This window comes from Panthera leo, chromosome F3, assembly GCF_018350215.1.
Source record: "Panthera leo isolate Ple1 chromosome F3, P.leo_Ple1_pat1.1, whole genome shotgun sequence".
NCBI classification, from domain to species: domain Eukaryota; kingdom Metazoa; phylum Chordata; class Mammalia; order Carnivora; family Felidae; genus Panthera; species Panthera leo.
This window is the reverse complement of record NC_056696.1, coordinates 30,033,368-30,061,117: the sequence shown is the minus strand read 5'-3', so window position 1 is coordinate 30,061,117 and position 27,750 is coordinate 30,033,368. Positions and strand designations below refer to the sequence as shown.

Below are 27,750 nucleotides of genomic sequence, written 5' to 3'. Positions count from 1 at the left end.
GTCAGACTTCGACTCAGGTCATGATCTCATGGTTCATGAGTTCAAGCCCCACATCGGGCTCTGTGCTGACAGCTCAGAGCCTGGAGCCTGCTTCCGATTCTGTGTTTCCCTCTCTCTCTGCCCCTCCCCCCACTCATGCTCTGTATCTCTCTCTCTTTCAAAAGTAAATAAATGATAACTATTAAAAAAAAAAAAGAAAAAGAAAAAAGTTAGATCTCAAGAAAACAACTCAACATTACCAGGAACTAGAAAAAGAAGAAAAAAACTAAGCCCAAAGTAAGCAGAAGAAAGAAAATTATAAAGACTGGAACAGAATCAAATGACATAGAGAATAGAAAAACAATAGAAAAGATTTTAAAAACAACAACTAATAGTCCTTTGAAAAGGTAAAGTTGACAAGACTTTAGTCTGATTAATTAAGAAAAAGAGTGAATTCAAATAAAATTATACCTAACAAAGGATACATTACAACTGATACCATAAAATACAAAGGAGCATAAGAGACTACTATGAAACAATTTATGCCACAAATTGGATGACCTAGAAGAAATAGATAAACACTAGAAATATACAACCTACTAGGACCAAATCATAAAGAAACAGAAAATCTTCACACATAATGAGTGAGGAGATTGAATAGGTAATTGAAAATCTCCAAGAAAAGCCTCGGACCTGATTATTTCACTAGTGAATCCTACTAAACATTTAAAGAAGATTTAGTACCAATCTTTCTCAAACTCTGCCCCCCTCCTAAAAAAAAATGAAGAGGAGGAAACTCTCTCAAATTTATCTATCATGCTGCTAGCATTACCTTGATACCAAAGCCAAATAAGGACAGTGCAAGAAAAAAGACTATAGTTTTATAGTGCAATATTCCGGATGAATACGGATGCAGAAATTCTCAGCAAATAGAATTCAACAGCATATATAAAAGATCACACACCATGATCAAGTGGGATGAATCCCTGAGATGCAAGGATGATTCACCACATGCAAATCAACAAAGGTAGTATATCACATTAATAGAATAAAAGATAAAATGAATATAAACATCTAAATGGATGGGGAGAAGCATTTTAAAAAGTTCAACATCCGTTCATGATAAAAACTCTTGTCATATATGAGAAGCCATATATGACAAGCCCACAGCTAACAATACACTTAATGGTGAAAGTTTGAAAGCTTTTCCTCTAAGATCAGGAACAGGACAAGGTTGCCCACTCCTATAGTACTGGAAGTCCTAGCCAGAGCAATAAGGCAAGAAAAAAAAAATTAAAAGCATCCAAATCAAAAAGGAAGACGTAAAATAGTCTCTCCTTGAGGATGGCATGATCTTAGGTATAGAAAACTCTAAAACTTTTTTCTGTGTGAAAGCAGAAATTTCTTAAAAATCTATTTATGTAATGTTTTACAAACCAAAAAAAAGTACAGAATCCTCATTATTCAGGCCATCAACTCTATTCTCAGAAGTGCTTTGAGAGAAGACAGATTTCTCCAGCCTTCCCTGCAAAAATAAAATCCTTCTGTTTATAATCTCAAAGCTGACACTTTTCCTTACACCACCTCTCATAAGAACAATCCTGCAAAGATCCTAAAAGCTCTGCAGAGAATGAAGAGATATTAGCAAAGGACCTCCTCCAGAATGCAATGCCTCGTCACAGAGGTGTCATGCAAGAGACACATAAAAAGATGGCTGTTTCAGAGGAGTGTATGTGAACCGTGAAGAGAGTGATGGCCCTGCAAGGCAGCCCCACACTGTGGAGCGTCACCAGCTAGGGCTGCAATGGCTCTAAGGCTTCTTCCTACTCCTTGTCTTCTGAGGTGGCTGTTCGTCCTGGAGGTTTGGTCTCAGGAAGTATATCAGTCACATTTCTAGGTGCTTTGCCAAAGGCTCTGCTTCAAACAAAACTTTATCAACTCCACTTCTGTTGCTTCTTCCGTTGTTTCCAGATCATCCGGGCTCTCAAAAGTGTCCTCTAACACCTCTTCCATGATCCTGGCCTTCATAATCTCTTTGGACAATTCCTATATGGCACCCCAGACTGGTGAAATCGTCACAAGATTCTAAATGGTCTTTATCAATTCTGTGTTCTTTTTTAGGGAACCAGCCACTTTCAAACCACCAGCTCATTCTTCATTTCCATGAGCACAGAGTTCATGAGAGCTTTCAATGTGTAAAGCTTGTTCATAGCCTTCCTTGACCTGTCATCTCATTAGTCAGAACCACACAGATATTCTGGCCCTTCTTGGCGTATCTTTCACAGATGGTTTCACTCTTCCTTTTTCTCTTTGGATATCTCTTATCTGCCTTTCAGTAGCTCTCAATTCCTTTTCTAATCAACAAAAATCAATCGGCATGCAAAAATCAGTTGCATTTCTATATACATACAAGGAACTATTTGAAAATGAAATGGGTATCTCCTCACCCCAGCATTTAGAATAGCATCAAAAAGAATAAAATTCTCAGGGATAAATTTAACCAAGGAAGTGGAAAATCTGTGTACTTTCAAACTATAAAACATTGATGAAAGAAACTAAAGAAAACACAACTAAGTGGAAAGATATTGTGTTCATGGATTAGAAGAAGGAACAGTTAAAATGCTCATACTAGTCACAGGGCTTGACCGATTCCATGCAACCCCTGTCAAGATTTGAATGGCATCCTTTACAGAAATAGAAAAACAAGTCATAAAATTCACATGGAAACATGAAAAACCCTAAATAACCAAAGCAATCTTGAGAAAGAACTAAGCTGACTATATCACACTTCCTGATTCCAAATGATATTACAAAGCTAGAGTAATCAAGACAGTAGGCATAAAAACAGATACAGAGGCCCCTGGAACAGAATTGAGAACTCAGAAATAAACCCATGCATAAATGATCAACTAGTATTGGACAACGAAGACAAAGCCACTCAATGGAGAAAAGACAGTCTCTTCAATAAATCGTGTCAGTAAAACTAGATATTCACATGGAAAAGAATGAACTAGACCCCTATCTTGCACTATTTACAAAAAGTAACTCGAAATGGATTAAGATTGAAATGCAAGGCCTGAAACTTGTAAAATTTCCAGAAGAAAATATAGGAGAGTAAGCTCTTTGACATTGGCCCTAGCAATTATTTTGGGGGGTTGACTTCAAAAACACAGGCAACAAAAGCAAACATGAGTGGTACTACATCCAACCAAAAAGCTTTGACACCGCAAAAGAAATAATCAAGAAAATGAAAAGGCAATCTATGGAATGGGAGAAAATATATGCAAACCATATATCTGGTAAGGGATTAATGTCCAAAATATCTAAGGAAGTCAAACTCAATAGTAAAATCAAACAAATAAACAAAACCCAAATAAGCCAATTAAATATGCGCAAAAGGCCTGGATAGATATTTTCCCAAGGAAGATATACAAATGGCCAACAGGTCCATGGAAAGGTCTATCGCATCCATCACATCACGAATCACCAGGAAAATGCGAACCGAAACCACAAGGAACCACCACCTCACATGTGTTAGGATGGCTGTTATCAAAAAGACAACAAATAACAAGTTCTGGCCAGGATATAAAGGAAAGGAAACACGCACACTGTTGTGGAAATATAAATTGGTACAGCCATTATGGAAAACAGTACAGAGTTTCCTCAAAAGAAAAACTGAAATAAACTACCATACGATTCATCAATTCTGCTTTTGGGTATCTATGAGAAGGAAATGAAATCATTATCTTGAAGAGATATCTGTGCCCTGTGTTCATTTTAGCATTATTTACGATAGCCAAGGTCAATGGGGTGCCTGAGTAGTTCAGTCGGTTAAGGGTCTGACTCTTGATCTCAGCTCAGGTCTTCATCTCAAGGTCTTGAGGTCAAGCCCCATGTTGGGCTCCACACTAGGAGTGGAGCCTACTTAAAAAATAAATAAATAAATGAATGAATAAATAAAGCATAGCCAAGGTCAAGCCATCAAAACAACTGATGTATCTATCAACATGTGAATGGGTAAAGAAAATGTGAGATATCTATATTTATTCCATTCATGTAATGGACGATTATTCAGCCATGAAAAAGAAGGAAATCTTGTCATTTGCAACAACATGGATGAACCTTGAGGGCATTATGCTAAGTGAAATAAGTCAGAGAAAGACAAGTACTGTATGACCTCACTTATATGCAGAATCCAAAAAAAAAAAATAAAAACAAAAACTGAACTCACAGAAACAGTAGATTGGCAGTTGCTAAGGACAGGGTGGGGCTGGGGGGAATGGGTGAATGTGGTCCAAGGGCACAAACCTTTAGCTTTGAGATGAATAATATCTGGGATCTAATGTACAGCATGGTGACAACAGTTAACAATATTGTACTATATAACTGAAAGTTGCTAAGAGAGTAGATCCTAAAAGTTCTCAACACACGCACTTGTGCACACACACACACACACAGAAGTAACCATGTGAGGTCATGGATGCGTTAACTAACCTTACTGTTGTAATCATACTGCAATATATAAATGCATCAAATCATTGTGCTGTACACCTTAAACGAACACAATATTATGTGTTAATTATATCTCAATAAAGACGGAAAAATTTCAAGCAAATATTAAGGGGAAAAAAAAGAGAAATTCAATAGGATGAGAAAGCTGGAGATATATTCCCTATACGTCTGCACCTTTTCCAGGACAACGGGACGGGACCCTGGGGCCACTTGTTCCTCTCATCCACCTGACACACAAGTAAAATACTAGAATTCATCTCCTCTAGCAGAACAGAGAATTGCTGCCTCCAGCACTAACCATATTCCCCACTAATCTCTGAAACTGTACATTTTTGTAACTATTCGTAACAAATCATTGAATTAATTTCCTTTTTATTTCCTTATGAGAAAACTAAATTGCTAATGTTATCAAAATGTTCTCCCTCACTGGAAAATTCCCCTGGCTCTAGTGTTTGGGTTTATATGGTCCCATTTGGAGTTGGTTTTAGGAGACATGAATTTTTTTTAAAGGAAATACTCAGTAGTAAAGTTGGCCTAAGCATTTCTCTCTGTAGCATTTTTTTTGGCAGCGGGGGGGGGGGGGGGAGAGGGGGGGAGATTGCTTCCCTCCTCTTTTATTTACTCTCTGCTTTAATAGTGCTGCTTTCCATACAGCCCTTTTCATTTCCAAAATGCATCCAGACTTTTCCAAATAAATGTTGGCCTCCCAGATATGCAAACCTTGGGGCTCAATTGGACCATTTGGGGATAACTCCTCAGCCCTGTAAAGAAAGCCAAAGTTTCACAAACAGCCTTTCACTTTACAATCTTCTCTGAGCACACCTTACAAGAGATTGGGCTTGCAGATAATTTAAAGCATTTCATTTTTCTCCTTTCTTAGTCTGCTCAGGCTCAAAATACCACAGACCATGCTTACACACAGGAATCTACTTTCTTATAGTTCTGGGCAGCCGAAGATCAAGGTGCCAGCTAATGCTGTTTCTGCTAAGACCTCTCTCTGGCTTACAGACAGCAGCCTTTCTGCTGTGTTTTCACATGATGGAGAAGGAGAAAGAGCTTTCTGGCACCTCTTCTCATTAGGACACTAACCCTATGAGAGCGGGATGCCACCCTTGTGACCCTTTTTAACCTTAATTACTTCCTTACTCTAAATACAGTCACATTGGGGATGAGGACTTAACATGACTTTCCGTCCAGTCCCTCTGCAAAGTGCTATCCAAGAGCAGGCTAACCCCCACCCCCACCCCGCTGCCCCCCAAATCACCTCTCCTTGGCCTCTCGGCTCTGTGTGATACACCCACCACCAGCTTCCTCTGGCACAGTGGCCGCCTCGCCTCCCTCTGTGGTCTGCCCTGCAGGTGCTGCTGGAATCGGCTCGGGTTGAGGAGTTCTCTACCTCGGTGCGGTCTTCCACACCCATTGCTACCGCAGAGTGGTGGTGGCTGGTGTGGATACAGGCGGTGCCCCTGGAGGACTGCAAACTCCCCATCTTCTCCAGGCGCCCTGACTGCCAGGGCAGAGGGCAGCGGAGAGCTGAGAAAATCCGAACACCCCCCCTCCACACACACCCCCAAGATGTAACTGGCTGATGAGAGAGCCTGGCTGTCATTCGCTCCTTCTCCCAGGCTTAAGGGAACTGCCGATTTGAGCTTTCCCTTCAGTCCCGCGGGTAGAGTTGCACACAGGGTGAACGGGGGCGTCATTCCCTCTTTGCTGTAATTCTGTGCCACCCCACCCCGACATTGGAGGACATAAAACTATGCTCGGTGCTGGGTCCCTCTTAGCCACTTCTCTGAGGAGAGTGCATTATAAAGAAGCAGAAAGTGGAAAGAAAGAAAATATGAGAACTTACAATGACACACACAATTTCTATTTTTACCATCAAATTAGTCTATCTTTCCTTCTTCCTTCCTTTCTCTCTCTCCTTCCTTCCTTCCTTCCTTCCCTCCTTCCTTCACTCCCTCCTTCCCCTCCCTCTTTCCCTCCCTTCCCTCCTTCCTCCTTTCCCTCATTCCTTCCTTCCTTCACTCCCTCCTTCCCCTCCCTCTTTCCCTCCCTTCCCTCCTTCCCTCTCTCCTTCCCTCCTTCCTCCCCTCCGTCCTTCCTTCCTTCCATGCCGTCACACCAATCATTGAGCACTTGCTCTATGTGCTGTAATACTTGTTTTGCATAATTTTTACTAAGTTATTACCAAACTTGGATCCCTAAAAAATCTGTTGAGTCAAAAATTAAAATGCAGTCAAAGAAACGCCTTAAGCAGACACCCCCCTAATTTCAACATTTTGTTTCTTTTGAAAGCTGCACATCACTTCTAAATCAAGTCTATGGGGCCTGCGTATGGTTTACTGGCCTCAGAGTCGGTCGGCCTGGGTGGAATCCCAGCTCTACGACTTAACTGTATGCCCTTGACCAGGTTAAGTTCTCAGAGGCGACATGTGTTCACCCCTAAAGATGGTGATGATGTTAACTATCGCATCAGGCCCTTGTGAGGATCATATTAAGCAACGCATGTTAAAGTAGTTATGGGGGCGCCTGGGTGGCGCAGTCGGTTAGGCGTCCGACTTCAGCCAGGTCACGATCTCGCGGTCCGTGAGTTCGAGCCCCGCGTCGGGCTCTGGGCTGATGGCTCGGAGCCTGGAGCCTGTTTCCGATTCTGTGTCTCCCTCTCTCTCTGCCCCTCCCCCGTTCATGCTCTGTCTCTCTCTGTCCCAAAAATAAATAAAAAACGTTGAAAAAAAAAATTAAAAAAAAAAAAAAAGTAGTTATGAAAGTGGCTGGAATCTAGTAAGCTTTGACCAAGAGTATATATTATTCCTAATCATAAGTTGTTACTACTAATAACAACTAATAAAACATAGCTGATAACTAATAATAATAACTAATAATGTTACTACTAATCATAAGTTGTTAATCTTTTTTTTTAACGTTTATTTTTGAGACAGAGAGAGACAGAGCATGAACGGGGGGAGGGTCAGAGAGAGAGGGAGACACAGAATCCGAAGCAGGCTCCAGGTTCTGAGCGGTCAGCACAGAGCCCGACGCGGGGCTCGAACTCACGGACCGTGAGATCACGACCTGAGCCAAAGTCGGACGCTTAACCGACTGAGCCACCCAGGCGCCCCAATAAGTTGTTAATCTTAAGTTGTTACTGAATACCTATTATCTGCCTGGAACTTCACTCGGCAGGTAAGATGTGTGGGAACAAGCTGGTTGTTGTTGACTGACCTGACTTCCTGAGTTGCTTGACCCAGGTGTTTCCGAGCGGTGCGAACAAGGCCTTGTGGGGCACCTGGGGGCATCCCAACCATGAGGCGTGTGGCGCCAGAGCTTCTGAGACACCACGGTCACGACCAGCGGCTGTCATTCTGAGCATCTGGGATTTCTTCCAGTTGCACTGAAGACTTCTCATGAAAAACCGGTAGACCACACTGGGCAATGATCTTTTCCTCACGAAGCACCATTGCGATGCGCTTATACGAAATAACGGACCCTAACCCGCATCTTCCAATCATCTTCAAGGGCAGCCTTGATTTCTTCTGTCTTTTCGTGTTTCAACCAAGAGAGAGATCACTCTACTCAGCTTCCTCAAAGCACGGCCCCTTTTGCATGGGTCTAGGCACAGGAGGGAAGCACCAAGAGGCCTGCTGAGTGGGACCCCTGGGTTCATGGGCAAAGTGAAGTAACACATTTTTAAAACACCAGGGAATTGCTTCTCTGTCCCGATGCTCTTCCAGGTGGATGGCCCACGTGCTTGCCTTCTCTGCCACAGCACCTCTCGTGTCTCTCTGTGACTGCCTCACACACAGCAGCAAGTGCAACCCTTGCAGCCACGGGCCCCACTCTGGTTCTGCTCGGGAACATTCCCACCAGCACATCAGCTGCCTCCTCGCTGATACACAGGACCCCACAACAACCGCTTACCCATGGATGACCCACTGGTCTCTCAAGAGTTTAGAAAAATAAACAGTAGTTTCTTATTTCAAAACTATTGGGCCACTTGCAAAGACATGGATGGAACTCAAGAGAATATTGTGCGAAGCGAAATAAGTCAGCCAGAGAAAGACACATAGCATGTGATTTCACTCATATGTGGAATTTAAGGAACAAAACAAAGGAGCAAAGCGAAAAAGAGAGACAGACAGACAGCCAAACCAAGAAACAGACTCTTAACCATAGAAATCAAATTGAGGGTGACCAGAAGGGAGGTAGGTGGGGAGATGGGTGAAATAGGGGAAGGGGATTAAGGAGGACACTTGTCGTGATGAGCACTGGGTGATGTACGGAAGTGTCAAATCACTAAATTGTACTCCTGAAACTAACAGAACCCTGTATGTTAACTAACTGGAAGTGAAATAAAAACTTAAAAAGAATATTCGGGACTCTTGGCCCAGAAGCCACGGCGAAATGTGCTTTGACAGGTAGGCTTTAGAAGCACTCCGCCTTCCTTCCCTCTGACATCTCTGTTTCTCACATCTGCCAAGTCCTGCATGTTCACAGAGCACATCAACAGCAGCTACTCCATTCTCACGACCACAATGAGCATTGAGCAAGCCGCCTATATCAATAATAATGGCCACGATAATAGCAATACAAAAAACCAAACCTTTCATCGAGCGTTTACTTGGCTCCAGTTGCCGTGCCCACTGTTTTCTGCAGATTAGCTGGGCTGTCACGAACAGCTTTGACCATCCCTGTTGAAGGATGAGGAAAACAAAGCTCAGAGACAGTAACTTGTCCCCATTTTGCAGATGAGAGCTCCAGTGACTAGGCCCAGCACGTGGCATTGCCAGGTCTAGAACCAAACCAAGTTTCCCAGGCCCTTTCTGAGGCCCCATGCCATTTGGGAGCATTCTCCAAGTCACCCCGGGGGTCTGAGGCCATTTTGGCACTACTCTGGGGGCTCACCGTCCCGGCCCGGAAGAGGTCAGTCACAGTGGTCAATCAGCTGCGCCTGCAGGCCATGGTTTGTGCACAGACACAAAGCTATCTCATAACCAAAGGCAAAGGGCATGATCCCAGTTGGAAATGACTAACAGGGATCCTTTGCCTCTGAGGCCAGAGCTTGAATCTACAACGAGTTAGAGCCAGTTCTACTGGCGTGCTGTGTACATAATGTGAACCATGGCCTTTGGCAATGGCTCTTAAATTTGGCACCCTCCACACTCCTCCTGGACCCACGAGATAACATAACCAAATGTTTTCTGATGCTGTAAGAAATGAGTGTTTTGCAGGTAGGAGGAAATGCGAACATCATCTGTATAAGGGGTTTGCTCCGTCCGATCCCAAGGGCAGAGTGGCTCACTCCTTCCTGACCCTCCAAAAGGTTAAATGTGAGCAAGGGCCCAGATAAATGGTCGCAATGCAAACAAAGTCATGTAAATAAATGCATCTCTGATCTATGCAGGCTGCTGATGCCAAATATACCATCTGCCCCATTTCTCATGATGAGTTGATTTTTTTTCCCCCCTGAATGTCCCAAGCAATGAGAAGATGACCATGTTTATGCAGCCCAAAGCACGCATCATTTGACCCTCTTGGCAATTTTTTTTAGGTATCAGATCCTCAGAGAATCAGTAGCATTTGTGTCTTTCTAGGTTAGTTTGGAGTTGGAAGAAAGAAAGAGATCTCACTAGAAAGGAACTGGGCACCTGTCCAGGGCCTGAGAGGGTACCTGCAATTGATTGTGATTTTCAGGGAGTTCCAGTTGCATCTGTGATCTAAGACTGCTCACCTTACCCTTTACCCATTCACTTAGCGAGAGCATTAATCGCATCAGATTATGGTGGGAGTTGTGTTGGGTATTACAGATGCAAAGATAAGTAAAATCTGGGGCTTGCCTTAGAGAGAGATTCCTCGTGCTGTGAGAATTTGCTTAGCACGATTTATGGATAACTTCTTGAAAAATAAAAATGAAGGGTCTGTAATCAGACTCACATGTGGATGGAGCTTCTTAAAGATACTGATGGCCAGGATGTATCCCTTCACTTACCAATCCATCTAAGTCAGGGCTCAGACATCTATATTATTTAAAAAACAAAACCAACATGAAACTTATGGACCAAGGGTCAGCAAATGGTTTGTTTGTTTGTTTGTTTGTTTGTTTTTTTGTAAAGAGCCACATAGTAGGGGCGCTTGGGTGGCTCAGTCGGTTAAGCTTCCGACTTTGGCTCAGGTCATGATCTCACGGTTTGTGGGTTCAAGCCCCACCTGACAGCTGGGAGCCTGGAGCCTGCTTCAGATTCTGTGTCTCCCTCTCTCTCTGCCCCTCCCATGCTCACGGTCTCTCTCTGTCTCTCAGTAATAAAATAAAACGTTAAAAAAAAAATTTTTTTTAAGCCACATGGTAAATATTTTCAGTTTTGTGGGTTGTACAATTTTCGTTGCAACTATTCACCCCACCATTGTAGCATGAAAACAGCCATAGGCAACAAGAGAATAAGAGGGTGTGGCTGTGTTCCAAAAGAACTTTATTGTTACAAAAACAGGCAGCGTGCTGGATTTAGCTTGTGGGCTGTAGTTTTCCACGTCCTCTTCTAGATGATTCCCCATAGGCAACTAGGCTTGAGATTGGCTTGCCTAGAAAATCCTGTGACTTTGGAGGTTGTGTGACCGACTGACTCCACCGCAGATGTGACCTGAAGGAACACCGCTTTTCCCAGCCGCATCACCGGGCAGAAAACTTCCTTGAGTCCCATCTCCCACTGCGTTGCAAGCGACAAATGCTTACATTGAATCTGATCAAATGCTTTTCAGAGATCCATATTCAAGTGCCAATCTTATTGGAGGTAGGGAGTTCTACTGGATATAGAGTCTAAACCAAGAAATTAATCGACCTGCATCCTAAGTTTTTCTGAAATCAGGAAAAAAAAAAAGATATTTCTGTGATTATTAGATGTATCACTGCATCTTAGGGTCTGGCATAGAAAAGAAATAGATATCCCTCGGAAGACAGCTTTTAAATTCTAAGGTAGGTCTAAGCTCTTAATTGATATACTATTATACTTGATGGACTTAAGGGAAACAACCTTTTAACTATAAACTATGTTCTTTTAGTTCTAACATTTTGAAATACACTCAGTGCTTATTGAAGGGCAAATTCACTTCAACAAATATTTATGAAATAACAACTTTGGAGCTAGCATTCCAACTCTTGCATAATACACAGTTTTGTGGGAAAAACAACAAAAAGTCCCTATAGCACAAATGATAAATGCTGTAGTCGAGGGAACACAGATCTAGGAGGACTAATTCCCCTTGAGTGGGGATAGGGTGAAGGAGGCAGAAGCAGGAGAGAGCACCAGGGGAATCCAGGAAGAGCCACAGAGAGGAGGCAGCATTTGATCTGGGCACCTAAGGATGAGTAGGAGCTCTCCAGGCAGACCAAACGCAAAAAAGAGGGTGTTATTTGAGCAAGGGCACTGAGTCAGGAAAAGCATTTCTGTTTAAGGAGAGATGTCTAGGCTACTCAGACCCGAGTGCCAGGTGTCTGGGGATAGTGGAGGAAAAAGAAAAGACACAGCCTGACGGGAGTCCTGGGGTCAAATAGGGAAGGCTTTGTTGGTAATGCTAAAGCTTTGAGATTTCCTTTAATAGGCTAAGGGAAGCCGTTAACATTTGAAATCAAGGAACTGACCTAATCTCATCTGAATTTTAGAAAGATTATCCTGGGCCAAGAGCAGAGGGAGCCTTGAGCCTGTCAAAATGTTCCTAATCTGACCACAAAACAGGGTGGTAAAATCTCCACCCCCACCAGCACCTCCTCCGCACCCCCCCCCCCCACCACCACCCAGAAGCTAAACAAATCCCCCAAATGCCAGGATCCTGGGGAAAAAAGCGTATTCAGGAAGCAGGCGTTCATTGCCCCATTCCCTCTAGAAGAGGGCAGGGTACCCACTTGGGCCCAGGGCCCAGATTTGTCACCCACCTCCCTGACAGCCACACGTGGCAGAAAAAATGTTGCAGAGCAATAAAAACAAACAGAGCAGCAAACAAAAATCCTTTCAATAGTCTGAGAAAGAGACTTTCCTATTAGAAAGACAGGGGGCGCCTGGGTGGCTCAGTCGGTTGAGTGTCCGACTTCGACTCAGGTCACGACCTCATGGTTCGTGGGCTCGAGCCCCGTGTCAGGCTCTGTGCTGATGGCTTGGGGCCTGAAGCCTGCTTCAGATTCTGAGTCTCCCTCTCTCTTTGCTCCTCCCCTGCTCACACTGTCTCTCTCTCAAAAATAAATAAAGATTAAAAAAATTTTTTTAAATAAAAAAAAAAAAGAAAAAGAAAGACAGAAGCAGTCAGTGGTCCTCCCTCTCCATTCAAACCAGCTCTCAGTCACCTCCACAAATGTCCTTGGTTCTGTGGATAAAAGTGCATGGGCCACCAATGCTTCCATCAAGCGTCACTGGTTTTTGACCCTCGTGTCTTTAACATCTTCGTTAATGTAACATGCCCTTAGGCATATATATGGTGAAAACACTTCACTGTCCAGTCGTATCTTAAATAAATGCTTTCATTCTCTTACTATCTGTCCCAACATCCCATGCACTTCCCCACCGTTCCTGCTGCTCCTTCAGGGGGCAGTGATCCTGGCCTTTCCGAAGGCCTCAGTTGCCTTCTTTGCATGACCCCCCATCTCAGAGCAGTCCTGGCGCTACAAGGAGAAACAGCGCCCCCTCTGTTGGAAAGGTGGCCAGGTGAGCCCAAGTCTCCTGAGCAGGAAGCTAGTTCGGCCACCGCAGGTGGGCAGGCACTTAATGAGGGTTTTTAAAGAGACTCTTTCAATAAGCATTTATTGACCATTTGCCGTGCCTGCTATAAAATCCTAATAAGGCCCAGCAGTGATAAGAATTTGCTCCGCGGTATCTACTGCTTCATCATAGAAGCTAAGAGATTTTTTTCTAAAACCATGCAAGGGGAAGAATAAAATCCTTCCAGGCCACCTTTGGCACCGTGAAGGAGACCTTTCTCTGTCCCGATGGTCAGCAGCGTCAGACAGGGTCTCGGCGGAGGAAAGGCAGCTGGCCCCGGGCCAGAGAGCAAGCCGCTGGTCTAAGAGCAAGAACGAGCAGAAGCGCGTGCTCTCTTGACTTTATTTCTGGTCATAAAGCAACCAATTACCCGACTAGGATAAAACAGCATTTTTTTTTTCTATTCTGCTTTCACAATCATCTTTCTTCCCTGTTTCTAAAATTGATTTCATCCCCATTTAGCTAGAAGCCAAACAGAGCCTCCAGTCCACTGTGTCTCCGTCCATTCTCCATCGTGTCATTTTATTTTGAATTTAGAATCCAAATTCTTGTTTCCATGTCAGCAACTCAGTGTTACTTATGCTTATTTAAAAACAAATAAAACGAGACCACAAATTATCAATATTGTTTGACATCATGCCATTTCCAGCAAACGGTCTTACTGCTAATGCTCATTTTTCATTATTTAAAGGTAGTTTTTTGCTCTTTTCCTCTCGAGGACTGGGTTTAGATAATTGAGCTTTGAAGAAAGATTGAAAACTCTCTGGATATAAAGAGAGGGGGGAAGAAAGGAAATGTTAAGTACCAAGTTGTAGTCCACTATTGCCCTTATGTTCAATAATGGAAATATAGCTTAGGGTACCATGCAAAAGAACATCCTTATATTTTTAAATTGCAAGTGTCCAATTATGTACAAGGGTCAAGGCAGAATTGATCTGAAGAAGCTCAATTTTAAAATCCCTTTAAAAATCATGACAAAGGCTGCCATATTATTAAACTAAATGTTTAAAAAAGGAAAGTATTATGCGTGCCGCATGGGGGAAGATCAGATTTTTATTAATGCAAGTTTTAAATGCTGATTAATCCTCTCGAGAGTCAGTTTCCCAAAGCATTGGACTGTATTCAAGTCTTTTTCAAAACGGCACATCACTTCCATTATTCTGAATATTAATTGAACAACATTATAACTAAGGATACAAAGCAAGATTTAAAACATGATTACAGCTGTCAGTGCCTACATCTAAATAAGTCATTGGAAATTCAAGCTTAGAAGAAAAAAATGTTGGAAATTGGTCTTCGAACACCAAAGATGTCTCTTAGCCTTTTTTAAAAAATGAATGTGATGCTTTAGGACCGAAGAAAGCTTCAGCTGTGACTTGGCCTTAATGTATTTATCTGGGCAATTCCCAATCAGAAATCAGAGTTACCTTTTGATTTGTGATTTAGGACAATGTCAAGTACATTTTCTTGAGGGGAGAAGAAGAAGGAGAGCCAAAGAATATTATTCGTTGGTAGAATGTTTCCATTACCTTATTTCGTATTTCTATTTCAGTCTCCTGTCTAAACTCAAAAAAAAAAAAAATCAAAGAATTAGCTGAATTTAATCAAATAAAATATTACTATGGTTTCAAAACAACTCATTAAGCTCAGAGTCAAGCAACTGCAAGTAAGTAATGACTTATGTTCACAATAACCAATCGTCTAAATTCAACTTCTTCTAGCTCCCAAATCCAGTCTGGGGGTAGAAAGAATCCCCAGTTCCCCCACCGGAAGCAGAGTAAAATATTGGCTTCTATTATGACCTTGGGGAAGTTTAGTTTCAGCTTGTTTCCTTAAATGGTTGCTATGCATTTGAGTGATAGCTCTTTGTTCGAAAGGATGCAAAAGCCACTCTTACATCTAATTCTAGTAAGATAAATGGCATTATGAAAGGAATATTAAAAATTTACAGCCCTCTTCACTAAGTTTATTTGTCAGCCAAACATGCTGAATATTGCATAGCACACACACACACACACACAAAAGCATGCCATCCTGACGATGAAAGAGATATGAGGAAATAATGGTGCAGTGATAACAAGTCTGATGGAGTTTGCATAGCTCGGCTGCTGCCTGGCACGTCACTTAATTGTATTGCGCCAAACCAGCAGAATCATGCAATATGTTAGCATAAAGGGTCCACAGTTTAAGGGGAAAATCTAGAAGTGTTAACTATACACTGTCTAATTATACAACCTTACTGTCCCAGAATGTGATTTCAGAAACCATTTCTGACATATGGGAAAAGGGTAGAACAGCTGGTCATTAAGGTTTTCTCAAGACTATTTAGCAACACGCTTGAATGTAATTAAAGTGAAACACTAAATACTGCACTTGTGGTACAATGTATTTTTAATTTTTATGGCATGTGGTAAAAGTAAATAGATGCAGAGCATTCAAGTTTCTCCATTCGGCATCCAACTAGTCAAAGACTCGGTATCTGGCTGAGTGCAAGCAGCATCCTGGTGGAAGTCATAGACATCCGCATGGGGGGTTTAGGGCTGTCTTAAAGGGACTGAACTTGGCAATGCTCAGAGGGGTGGCTAATGGGAACTCCCAGACAAAGCATGAGATAAATTTGTTCACTTATTTATTCAGTCATTCATCGAACACGACCTAGAACTCTTTTCAACGATAAAGGCATTAGCCTGGCCCCTCGAGTGGATCATATCTCACTGTGCTTAAAACACAGTGAGGGAAGGTGGTTCAAGGGTGATGGGAGCACCAGGAAGGGGTGCCTGGCCCAAACTGGGCACATCAAGCCAAGCCCCCTTAATAGGAGTCATCTTAGCTAGGAAAAGAGCTTATGCGAAGGCTAAGAGATGAAAAAGAATACTGTGCTACGAATAGAAACTTCTCAACTATTGGACATTCATAGTATCCTGGCCCGGGGCTAAGCCCTTGGCATATATTATTTCATTCAGTCCTCAGAGCAACCCTACTACATGGTAAAGTACTATTGTTATCTACCGTTGACAGATGAGGAGACTAACAAGACAGTTCACGGCGAAGCAGTTACTGGGTGACTGAGCCCGGATTCAAACCCAGGTGTGTCTGAATGCCAAGTCAAAACTTCTCCATATTACATGCCCAAATTGACATGTAGGTAGCATGTTTATTTCATCTTCAAAGAACTTCATGTATAAACTCATTAGTCCTTATAACAATCCTATGACTGAGATAATGAAAAGACAAGGTGCAGACTGGGAGAAAATATCACATATGTGATAAAGAACTTGTATCCAGAATACATAAAGAACTCTCAAAATGCAACAGTAAGAAAGTAAATCACCCAAAAAGTAAGCAGAAGATTTAAACAGCTGCTTCACCAAAGAACAAATATTATGGCAAAATAAGTACACACAAAAAATAATGCTCAACATCAATAGCCATTAGGGAAATGCAAATTAAAAACACAAAGAAATGCCACTGTATCTCCATTGGAATGGCTAAAATCATAAAAATAAGGACTATACCAAGGGCTTGCAGAATTATAGAGCGACAGTTTGCTGGTGGGAATGCAAGATTGTACACCCACTCTGGAAAAACTCTGCAGTTTCTTACAAAATGAAACATACATTTACCATGAGACTTAGCAAATCCACTCCTGGGTATTCACCCTAGAGACATAAAAGCCCACGTGAATATTTAGAGCAGCATTATTCATAATCTTAGAAAACTGGGAACAATCCAAATGTCCTTCAACAATGAGCTGATAAGCTGTCTTGCATCCATAAAAGGGAATACTACTCGGCTACGAAAAGGAATGACCTAATGAGACTCATGCACCACAGATGAATCCCAAAGGCCTTATGCCGAGGAAAGAAGCCAGTTGTAAAAGGGGACACACGGCATGACATTCTGAGAAAAGAAAACTCTAAGGGATTGTTGCCATGGGTTGGGGTGAGGGATGGTTTCACTTCACAAAGGCAGTGGGAGGGAATTTTTAGGGTAAGGAAAGTGTTCTGGATCCTAATTGTGGTGGTATTTACATGGACATACACATTGTTAAAACTCCTAGAACTGCACCCACCCCCCAAATAAAGCACACCGCATATAAATTAAAACACTAACAGTAAAAACCCTATGAGGTACGTGTTCTAGTGTGGGTTCTCCAAAAAGAGAAAACCCTGAGATAAGAAACTGGGGGCTAAGAATTTATTTGCAAAGGGAATCCAGGAATCACAAGTGAAGAAATGGGGAAGGTGAGGCAGAGAAAGGAGAAAAGAAGAAGAAGAAGAAGAAGAAGAAGAAGAAGAAGAAGAAGAAGGAAGAAGAAGAAGAAGGAAGAAGAAGAAGAAGAAGAAGAAGAAGAAGAAGAAGAAGAAAGAAGAATGAAGAAGAAGAAGAAGAAGAAGAAGAAGAAGAAGAAGAAGAAGAAGAAGAAGAAAGAAGAATGAAGAAGAAGAAGAAGAAGAAGAAGAAGAAGAAGAAGAAGAAGAAGAAGAAGAAGAAGAAGAAGGCGACTGCACTAATGAGTGGGTTTCCACTGTGGACAACTCCAGGTCAGTCCTGCTGAGAATCTTCTGGGAAACCATATGGAATGTGTCTCAGAAACACTCCAACTATAGGCATCTTTCATTCGGTTCAGATTAAGGTTGCCTCTGGGAGCACAAACTGTTAGACTTCTAGATTTTGCAAGAGGCTTTGAAGGCCCTCAGGCAAAGAAGAAGAAAGACCCAGGTCCCTGAGGAGGGAAGAGGTTGACTGTCTATCTTAGCTGCTGGTGAATCCAGGTGGGCTGAGGGATACAGGAAGGCAATCAGCAGCATTTGCTAATGAGGATTAGCAATGGATGCTCTACACATTTGGGTTTGCAATAAACTGGGGGAAATTTGCCAAACGACTAAAATAAATACATGCATGTTGGTAATAAGACCTCAAGTCATCAAGGAAAATACTTACGATATGCCAAATACCACATTGGACTATTATACAATTCTTCCAACAGCCCTATGAGGTAAGCATTAATATGCCCATTTTACAAGCAAGCAAACTGAGGCTCAAAGCAATCAGTTAGCTTTCCCAAAGATGCATGTGCACACGTGCGCGCGCGCGCGCGCGCACACACACACACACACACACACACACACACACAGCTAAGGAGTCATAAGATAACATAGAAGCCCATAGTTTTTCCACCATGCTTGGTTACTGCCTACTCTGATTTATGTTGCTACAAAGCATTACAGAAGATAGAGGAATTCTGAGAAAGCTGTGCACAGCATTGGGAACCATGCATTGCGATTGCAAAGCCAGATCTAAGGCTGAGGTCAGGGCTTCTCTTTCCAGCTATCTATGAGCATGTCATCGTTCATTTGAGTCTCCAATGGCCAGTGACAGAAAACAAAAAGACACGATACTCAAAGCAATCCACTTTAATTCCGTACACAAATGTTGAGAAGGTTTTGATACTTTGGCTAATAAGAAATTAAAAATTGGCTGTAAATAATAATGATCTCTCCTTCTGCTGTTATCTCATTGACATAAATGACCGAGCTGATGTAGCTGGAAGCATGGATCCTGTAGCTACAGGCTCCTTAACACCCCCAAGGAACTCTACCTTTTATTCTCCTTACTGCTTCTTAACGGGCAGTCCTCCAACTCTGAAGGTGACTTTGCTGCAAAAGGACATGAACTTGGAGTTGTTCTTCACTGCAGGGAGTCTAAGATTAGAGAGTGATCCACATTCCCCTCCTCTCTCCCAATCTCTATTGTCATCATAGTAGCTGGACACAGAGACTACAGGCAAACCTGGGAGATATTGTGGGTTTGGTTCCAGACCACCTCAGTAAAGGGAGTATCACAGTAAAGCGAGTCAAATGACTTTTCTGGTTTCCCAGTGCATATAAAAGTTATGTTTACACTATACTGTAGTCGAGTAGGTACGCAATAGCATTGTGTCTTTAAAAATGTATACACCTTAATTAAAAAATACTTTATTGCTGAGGTGCCTGGGTGGCTCAGTCGGTTGAGCATCTGACTTTGGCTCAGGTCAAAATCTCATGGTTTGTGAGTTCAAGCCCCACACTGGGCTCTCTGCTGTCAGCTTCAGATCCTCTGTCTCCCTCTCTCTCTGCCCCTCCGTTGATGGCATGCGTTCTCTCTCTCTCTCTCTCTCTCTCTCTCTCTCAAAAATAAACTAAAAATTTAAAGAATACTCATTGCTAATAAAAGGTAACCATAATCTGAGCCTTCTGCAAATCCTAATCTTTTTGCTGGGGGAGGGTCTTGCTTCGATGTTGACGGCTGCCGACTGATCAGAGCGGTGGCTGCTGAAGGTCAGCACGGCTATGGCCATTTCTTAAAATAAGACAACAACGACATTGGCTGCATCCATTGACTCTTTCTTTCACGACCGATTTCTCCACAGCATGTGATTCTGTTCAATAGCATTTTACCCCCAGAATTCCTTTCAAAACTAGAGTCAGTCCTCTCAAGCCCTGCCGCTGCTTTATCAACTGAGTTCATATGAGAGTCTAAATCCTTTGCTGTCATTTCAACAATCTTCACTGCGTCTCCACCAGGAGAGGATTCCAACTCGAGAAACCACTTTCTTTGCTCATCTGTGAGAAAACAGCTCCTCGCCGGTTCCAGTTTTATCCTGAGACGGCAGCAGTTTGCTCACAGACTCTGCTTCCAATCCCACTTCCCTTGTTCTCTCCACCACATCTGCAGTGACTTCCTCCCCTGAAGTCTTGAACCTTCAACTTGTGAAAGCAAAAACAAAAGCAAAAACCCATGCTACCTGTGAGGTGTGATGAAGTGAAGCTCAAGAAAACGAGGTATTGCCTGTACAGACTTTTGGCCAAAGAACAAAGGAAAGCTAACTGACCCACGTGGGCACTGAACCCCTGACCTCATTAGCATTGTTTTCTCACCACCTCCACTAACGGACAGCCCAATTAGGAGCACTGAATCAAAGACGGAAGTCACCCCTTCACCTGGAGCTAAGAAAAGCCCACAACTGCTGGTTAAGAAGAGAATGCTTCTCAAATCAAATAAACACAGCATGAACATCCACAAGCAATTTCTAAGAATCTTCCCTCCTTGCATGGCTGTGTCCAGCAAGAATTCCTATCAGTGTGGCTTCCAGCCTGGAAGGTGATGACGGCTTTGGGAGCATCGCCCTGGGATGGATCCTGCTGGAATGTGCTGGAGAGTGCTTCTCAGAGAGACTCTCAGGTCTGAGCCAACTCGAATCTTCTGCAGTTGTGACCCGCCCCCCCACCCCTAGCCTCTTCTTTGAAACCCTTCCACACTGTCAGTCCTGACACTCGAAGCTCTGCCTATGAACAAAACACTTCTTTTGAGTGTCCGCTGAGGGATCTATGGCAGAGATATTTCCACAATGGGTTTTACAATTGAAATGACTCTTGCTACTCTATGACAGCATAGAGGTTCTTCAGAGTGGTTCTTAAACTGTGAAGTACAACTCCCTTGTTCTGAAAGGTAGCAAGTTTGGATATGTGTCTCTGTCTGAACAAGTCTGTGTATAGATACGCTTTTAAAGATCTCTTTAAAAAAATAAGTTGAATTACATCTCATTAGTTGTACTCCTTTTTTTTTTTTCGGAAAGCTGAAGTTATTTCAATAAGTTCCCAGGATATAATGAGTGAGTCAGTCAGTCAAGGAATGTTGTTAATAAAATCAAAGAAGATAGCTCAGTTCCCAGATGAGTTATGGGACTTTTCTATAGCCATGGGTCACAATCCTAGGCAGGGCCAACTAGCTCAATGTGACGTGATTTACATAATGACAACAAGTGGAGACAGAGCATGGAAGTTCATTGTAGAAACGTCTCCAATGGAAAATAATAGCCAATTTTGATGGCTGGGTTTGGCTTTATATTAAGAGCGGTGAATGAGAAGACACATGCCCAGAAGTAGAGGCCCAACCAAAGGTGAATTGGTTCCAGACTACAAACTATGGCTATAGTTCAGAATACATTTTTCTCTATGGAGGATTCTTAACAGCTAACCTGTCCTTTTCCTCTATTCTACTCTTCCCAGGATGAGACAACAATGAAGTGTCCCCTAAGCTCCCACCAAGCACATAGACACAAGCAAAGTCCAGCTTATGAGTTGATTCTGACTCCATTTGGTAGGCATCGCTAGTGTTCCAACATCCCATTCTCCTCTCCTTCCAGGTATAGGAAGATTACAGAGCCTTACCCTTTGAAGTTGCCTTTGTGAGTCATTCAGGCCAATGAAATGTGATCAGAAGAGTCCAAAACATTTAATAGTTTATATACAACTCTCTAGACTTGGCAGCAACAAACCCAGAGGCAAATCTGAGCCTCCAGATGAGACGTCAGTACCAGGAATGATGGCATCTCATCAGCCTGGGATCTTGAGTGATGTCTATGTGAAACAGAGTTGCTTCTGACCCTACACCACCACCTCTTAATGGTAGGGTAAGCAGGAAATCAACCTTTGTTATTTTAACCATGGAGAGTTTAGGGTTGTTTCTTTCCAAAGTCTGTCCGAACTGCCTTACCGCAGAAGAAACTATTCCAGCATCTCAGCCTCTCAGACAGTGGGAATCAGGTATCTGAAGTCTTGACAAGAGTCCCGGGAATCTAAGTGCTCACTAAGGCACTCTCTACAATACTAGCCTTGACTGTGTAACTGAGTTCATGCTTCCGTTTTTCCTCTGAGCTGGGAGTTGACCCTATACTAGCACTCTCCACACCTCCATAACATCATCAATGTCGTTTTAGGTTATCTTCTGCCTCCACCTGTACTATGACACCTGTCATGCCACCTGGCTTGAGTTTAGACCCTGTCTGAACCACTCCTGGTTTGTCACACCACCTGTCACACTGCCTGTTCATTATGCTGCTCTCCCAGGGTTCAGCCACAGGTTTCTCTTCTCCCTGCTTGTCCTCTCTCTTCAGTAGGCAAAGGCCAGAAATATTCTACAATAGGCGTGAAAGAAGTTGAATCCAACAGGTAGACTGCGGACTTAGCTGAAACTTAGGCAAAAGATTAATGTCAAGAGACTTCATATGACTTAAAAAGGGAAGCTTTACTGGTAAATTCTGTTGTGGTCAACACCAGGAGGCCCAGAGGAGCAGACAGAATCAGGGAAGTGTGCAAGGTGATGTAAACCCTCAATAAAACAGGTTCTGGAGTATTGGTTGCATTTCTGAGGCAGGGGATACAAGACGATCCGGCTCTTGGCTCCAGGGCAAATGTGGAGCCTGTCTCAGAAATAAGGACAAGGTCAACTCTTCAGCTTTCTAGCCCAAGGTCTAGGGGATTTGAAACACAATGGACAGCTGTAGTTTCTTAAATCTTTCAAACTTCAGGTTTGTTCTGGAGTTTGGGAGAGGGATGTGCCTAGTAAGTGGTGTCTACGACACTTGACATGAGCAAAAGAGGCTAAGAACCAGGCAGGATCTGACGATCTTCCTTAGTGAAGCACACTGGCAGCAGGATCAGACCATTGTGCCAAGCAAGAAGGCAAAATTTCCAAACTGAAGCAATTTGAGGGGACAACTAACAATTCATGAGCTTGCATGATTGTTGACAAGTTTATCAATGCATAGAATCTTTCTGGATTGGGTATAGAGAAGACAAGTGTGGACTCTAAGATATCCTCAGCCCTCAGGGCATACATTGGGTCATACTACGAGCCCCGATGGTTTAGGCTGAGGGATAAGGAGGGAATAGCTCCATCAGGCAGTATTTACCAAGAACTAGCTGCATGCCTACAAAAACTGTAGGAAGATTTGGATGCATTCCTTAAGGAGATTTTAGTTTTAGGGTAAAAACAGGTAATGGACATGAAGCACAGGGCAAGCGTTATTCAACAACAGGTATGTTAGTGGCAACGGGCATTGGCATGCCTCTAGGTACCACAGGATTGCAGAGAGGAGAGGAACGACTTGCCGGAAAAAGTCAAAGAAGTCTTCAGAGGGAAGGTAGGGTTTTATGTAGAAAGGTGAGAGATTAGACGAAGCTAAAGAAAGGGTAAATCTGACAAGTGAAACACAACGAGCAAAGGCCTTGAAGTAAGGGGAGAGAGTCATGTTAGATGGCAGGAGGCCAGCCGATGAGAGAATAGGGGTGCTTATCAGTAATAATTTAGGGGAGGTGGGTTATCTAAAATGTAGCAAAACTTGGCAAGCAGAGTGGCTGAAACTTGCTGATGTAGAAATTAGAAATCCATAGCATAATTCACACAGCTTTGAGTGGGGTGCAGAAAGAAAGGACTGTGCAGCAGGTTCAGACTGTGGTACAGGCAGCCTGCCACGTATTCGATACAGCCTGTTGGACCTGATGATCCAAAAAGATGGCATGCAGAGTATACGGCAAACGCTAGTAGAAGAATCAGAATATAGAACCCTAAGTTTCTGAAGTGAGGGTATGCCATCTATAGCGAAGAACGAAACATTTAAAAAAGAGTTCCTCGCATGCTGCCGGACCCTCGTAGAGATGGAACATTGACCATAGGACACAGAGTGGCCATGGTCTACTAGCCAGAACTACCCGTCATGATGATCTTTATCAGACCCACCAAGTCATGAAAGGCTGGTCAGAAACAAAAGCTTTCAATCGTTAAGATGGAATAGGACATCCAGGATCAGACATAAGCACAGTCAGAAGGTACAAATGGCAAAATCAGGGGCCCAGAAACCTGTGTCAGCCACTGCTGATGCTTTTGCCCTTGGTTCGCGTCTATGACCATGTGGCAGGCACCTTATGAGCACCTGAGGGAGGTGAGGAAAGGCCAAACTTGATATACGGATGGCTCAAAATGTGAGTGCAAGCTGAAAATGCACTCCTGATGAACTACACCTCCATTAACCGGTGGCCTTCAGCAAGAAGGAGGAAATCCTTCCAATATGCAAAGCTTTAGGTGGTATATGTGATCATAAACTGTATATGGAAAAAAAAAGTCAGCTGAAGTTAGACTATACCAAGACTCATGAGTAGTGGTGAATGGCTTGGCAAGACAGGGATCTAGAATGAAGAGGCTTAGAAGATTGGAGACCAAATCTGAGAAAGACACATGTTATGAATCTATAGAGGTGGGCATGAAATATGAAAATCTTTTTATAGTATGTTAATGTCCATCAGAGAGTAACCATGATGGAATAAACAGCCAACTAAATAATCAACTAAATGTAACAACTAGGCCAATTGATGTCAGCCAACCTCTATCACTAGTCACTCTAATTCTGGTGTGATGAATGGGACAGCCATTGTGACAGGAATTGGAGGCATGAAGAGACCCTAAACTATGGGCTCCCACTCACCAGAGGCAACTTATTTGTCAATGCCAAATGTCCAACTCAACATTCATAAAGACCAGTTTTGAGCCCCTTACATGGCATCATCCTTCAAGAAGACCAAGCAGCCACCTGGTGGCAAATTGATCAAAACAGATTCCTTTCACCCTGGATGGGGTAGCAATTCTGGACTGAAACCAACATACAGATTGCTTGCAAGCAAGGCTTTGGCCAACTTAACTACGGATGTTTAGTCTACTAACATCCACTTCATATGTCACTTATTATGTAACTTACTACCTGCTTAATGTTTCACTTCATGTCACTTCTAAGGGACCCATTTTATGGAAAAGGAGGTGTGGCAGTGGGCATAAAACCAAAGGATCCAGTGGTCCTATGAAATACCACAACACACAGAATCTGTGGACCTGATAAAGCAATGAAATGGTTTTTTGAGGGCATAGTGGAAGTTGTTTGCTTGAAGATGATACCTGCAAGAATGGAACACCATCCTCCAGGATGGGATCTACATCTTAAATCAACAACTGTTATATGGTGCTGTGCCCTGATAGGGGGAGTTCATTGGACTGGGGACCAGGAAATGGAAGTAGGAATGGCCCCGCTTACCATCACTCCTGGTGGCCCACTTGAGAAATCCAAGTTTTCCATCCCGACAACTTTAGGCTCTATGGGTCTAGAGGTCCTGGTTCCCAGAGGGGCGATGTTTTATTAAGGACACAGCAAAAATATCCTTAAGGCTTAAGGCTATAGGTACCACCTGGTCACTTCAGGATCCTTGTACCTAGAGACAAGCAGGCAAGAAAAGGAGTCACTATACTGGTAGGGATAATTGACCTTGATCATGAGGAGGAGGTAGGACTCTTATAATGGGGGGAGAAAGAAATATGCCTGGCATACAGTTGATCCACTGGAGCACGTTTTTGTACTCTCTTGCCTAACTGTGATGGCAAATGGACAAGGCCAGCAAGTCATGGTCTGAGGAGGACATGGTGACAGGGACCTCGCACCTCTCAGGCATGAGAATCTGGTCATTCCATCAGGCAAGCAACCCAGACTTAGTGCCAACTGAGGGCAGAGGTGTCCACGTTAAGAGAGAGTATGAAATCGGGAGCAGAGGACGAAGATGATGAGTGTCAGTTGTGGCCTGAAGAGCAGCCATAATAGTGGAAACTAGTTGGTCCCATTAATCTTAATCTTGTAAATTTTCTCAAAGAGGCCATCCATAATCCTGGAGGAGCTATTCCCAGATGGGGCAAATTTACTAGACAAATGAAATGTATCTGAGTCACTCAGGGGTGGTTACTGTGTTTGCCAGGGTGTGCCACTCAGCCACATAGACACACACACACACACACACACACACACACACACGCACATGCACACGTGTGCGCGCACTCTCTCTCCACCTGTCTGTCTCAAAGAACCGACACACTTATTCCCCCAGCAATCGTAAGTTGACTCCTGAGAATTCACAGCTGACTTCCTGAGAATTTCCCTCACCTGAAGGGAGCCACCTCCCTGAAAACACATCCCTTCCCCAGCAGCCCCCGTCTATTGCCAAGAGCTGCCATGGCAACTGGCTTCTGCTGAACCCCTCTAGCTCAGAAGTACAAAATGTCTGGCGCACTTGCTTCAATTCAGAACAACTCTACAAGGCCATACCTGTCCTAGAGCTCACTGTGAAGTTGGCCAAGCCTCTGTTATAACCGTATCACATTTCCACTCCCCCCCCCCCCGCCGCCCCCGCCCAATCTTGCTTCCTTTGGTCCTTTACAGGGTGTTGTTTCTGAGACTACTTTCCAGTAAACCACATACACAAAAATCTCTGGCTGAGAGTCTATGCCCTAGAGACTTCCATCTGAAAGAGTCGGGGAGCAAACATCAGAGATCCGAGCAAACATAAAACAGGTGGACCCCAAGAGGACAGAACCGAAGCCTGGTTCTGGGCAGCTCTATTTTGTGCCATCCATCTTCAGAAGCGGATCAGCCCTCCCTCTGTTCAGGGCCAGAGATGGCCTTAAAGTGTGGGTGGGCCTGACCTATTCACATGACAATCACAAAGATTATCCAATGATACCTGGTAATGTCCCCTGATTCCCAGTAATGCCCAATAATGACCACATGGAATTACTCAGGCAAGTCCCAAAGAAATCCGTATGTAACTGAATTTCCCTGAAGTTAGAAGACTCCAGTGATGAGTTTCTTGGGAGCTTTGGAGGCAGCCCCGAAGCTGGAGATGTGGGGACGAGCTTGCAGTCAGACGTCCAGAGGTATAAGCAGGGTCACTCTCCTTTCACAGAGCCTCCCACCACGTGCACCTGCGTAGAGGAGTGCAGCACTGCCTCATGGGTGTGGCTCGACACATCCAGGCTCCATGAATGGGTTTCCAGTGTGCTGGGAGGTACCACTCTTAGCCTGTAGGGTGGCTGGGTGGGGCCTGGGGCAGCCAGAGAGTCCTCCCCCACCCCGCCCTCCTGCAGAACCTACCTCTTCCAGACTGCCTCAGAAAGGTTCCCTAAAGAAGCAAAAACTGATAACGCTTCCCTCATGAAAAATGCAGGAAGCATCTGAGTAAAAGAATGGTGTAAGAAGCCAGGTGAGTCTATCAGGGTCTTATTTTAAGGATTGCCAATTTACTCTTACCTTCTGGTGGCCATCTTAGAAGGGATTGAGGTGTGAGTTTTTCTGAATTTTATTTAGATCTCCTGCAATGATTCTTCACAGGGCTGTACTGTTTCTCTATCCTCTGGCCCCAGGGCCAATTAAATTCGCCATCAAATCTTATGATAAAGAAACATTCACTTGAAAATTGTCACCTGGGTAAGCAACTACCCTTGAACTAAGAAGTGCCCAGTCAATTTAGAGCTGGTCCTCACTCAGACAGCCATTCTCCTTTCCTGGACTGAGGGCTGTTTAGATACTGCCCAAGGAGCGAGAAAACATTTTCTTCTCTCTTATGCTACTTGCCCTTATAGGTATGACCAACATACTTTTGAATCTTCCCCGGCCTCCTTCTCCCCGCCTCCCCACCTTGATAGCACCATATGCTTTCAACTCAGAAAGAAATGCTGGTTTCCTCTTTCCCTTTATTCACTGCGGGGCAGTGTCAGATGGTGTATCTATCCACGTAGTGGGATTCAAGGAGACTGTAGGGGAGAGGTATGGTCTGGCAGGAAGCCATACTTGCCGGGCCTGCAGTCTACAGGGGCCCTCCGTCAT

General features: G+C 43.5%; 1 pseudogene; it reads right to left on the bottom strand.

Moving 5' to 3' along the window:
• Window positions 1-1,772: 1,772 nt before the first annotated feature.
• Window positions 1,773-27,750, bottom strand: LOC122211530 (annotated as a pseudogene).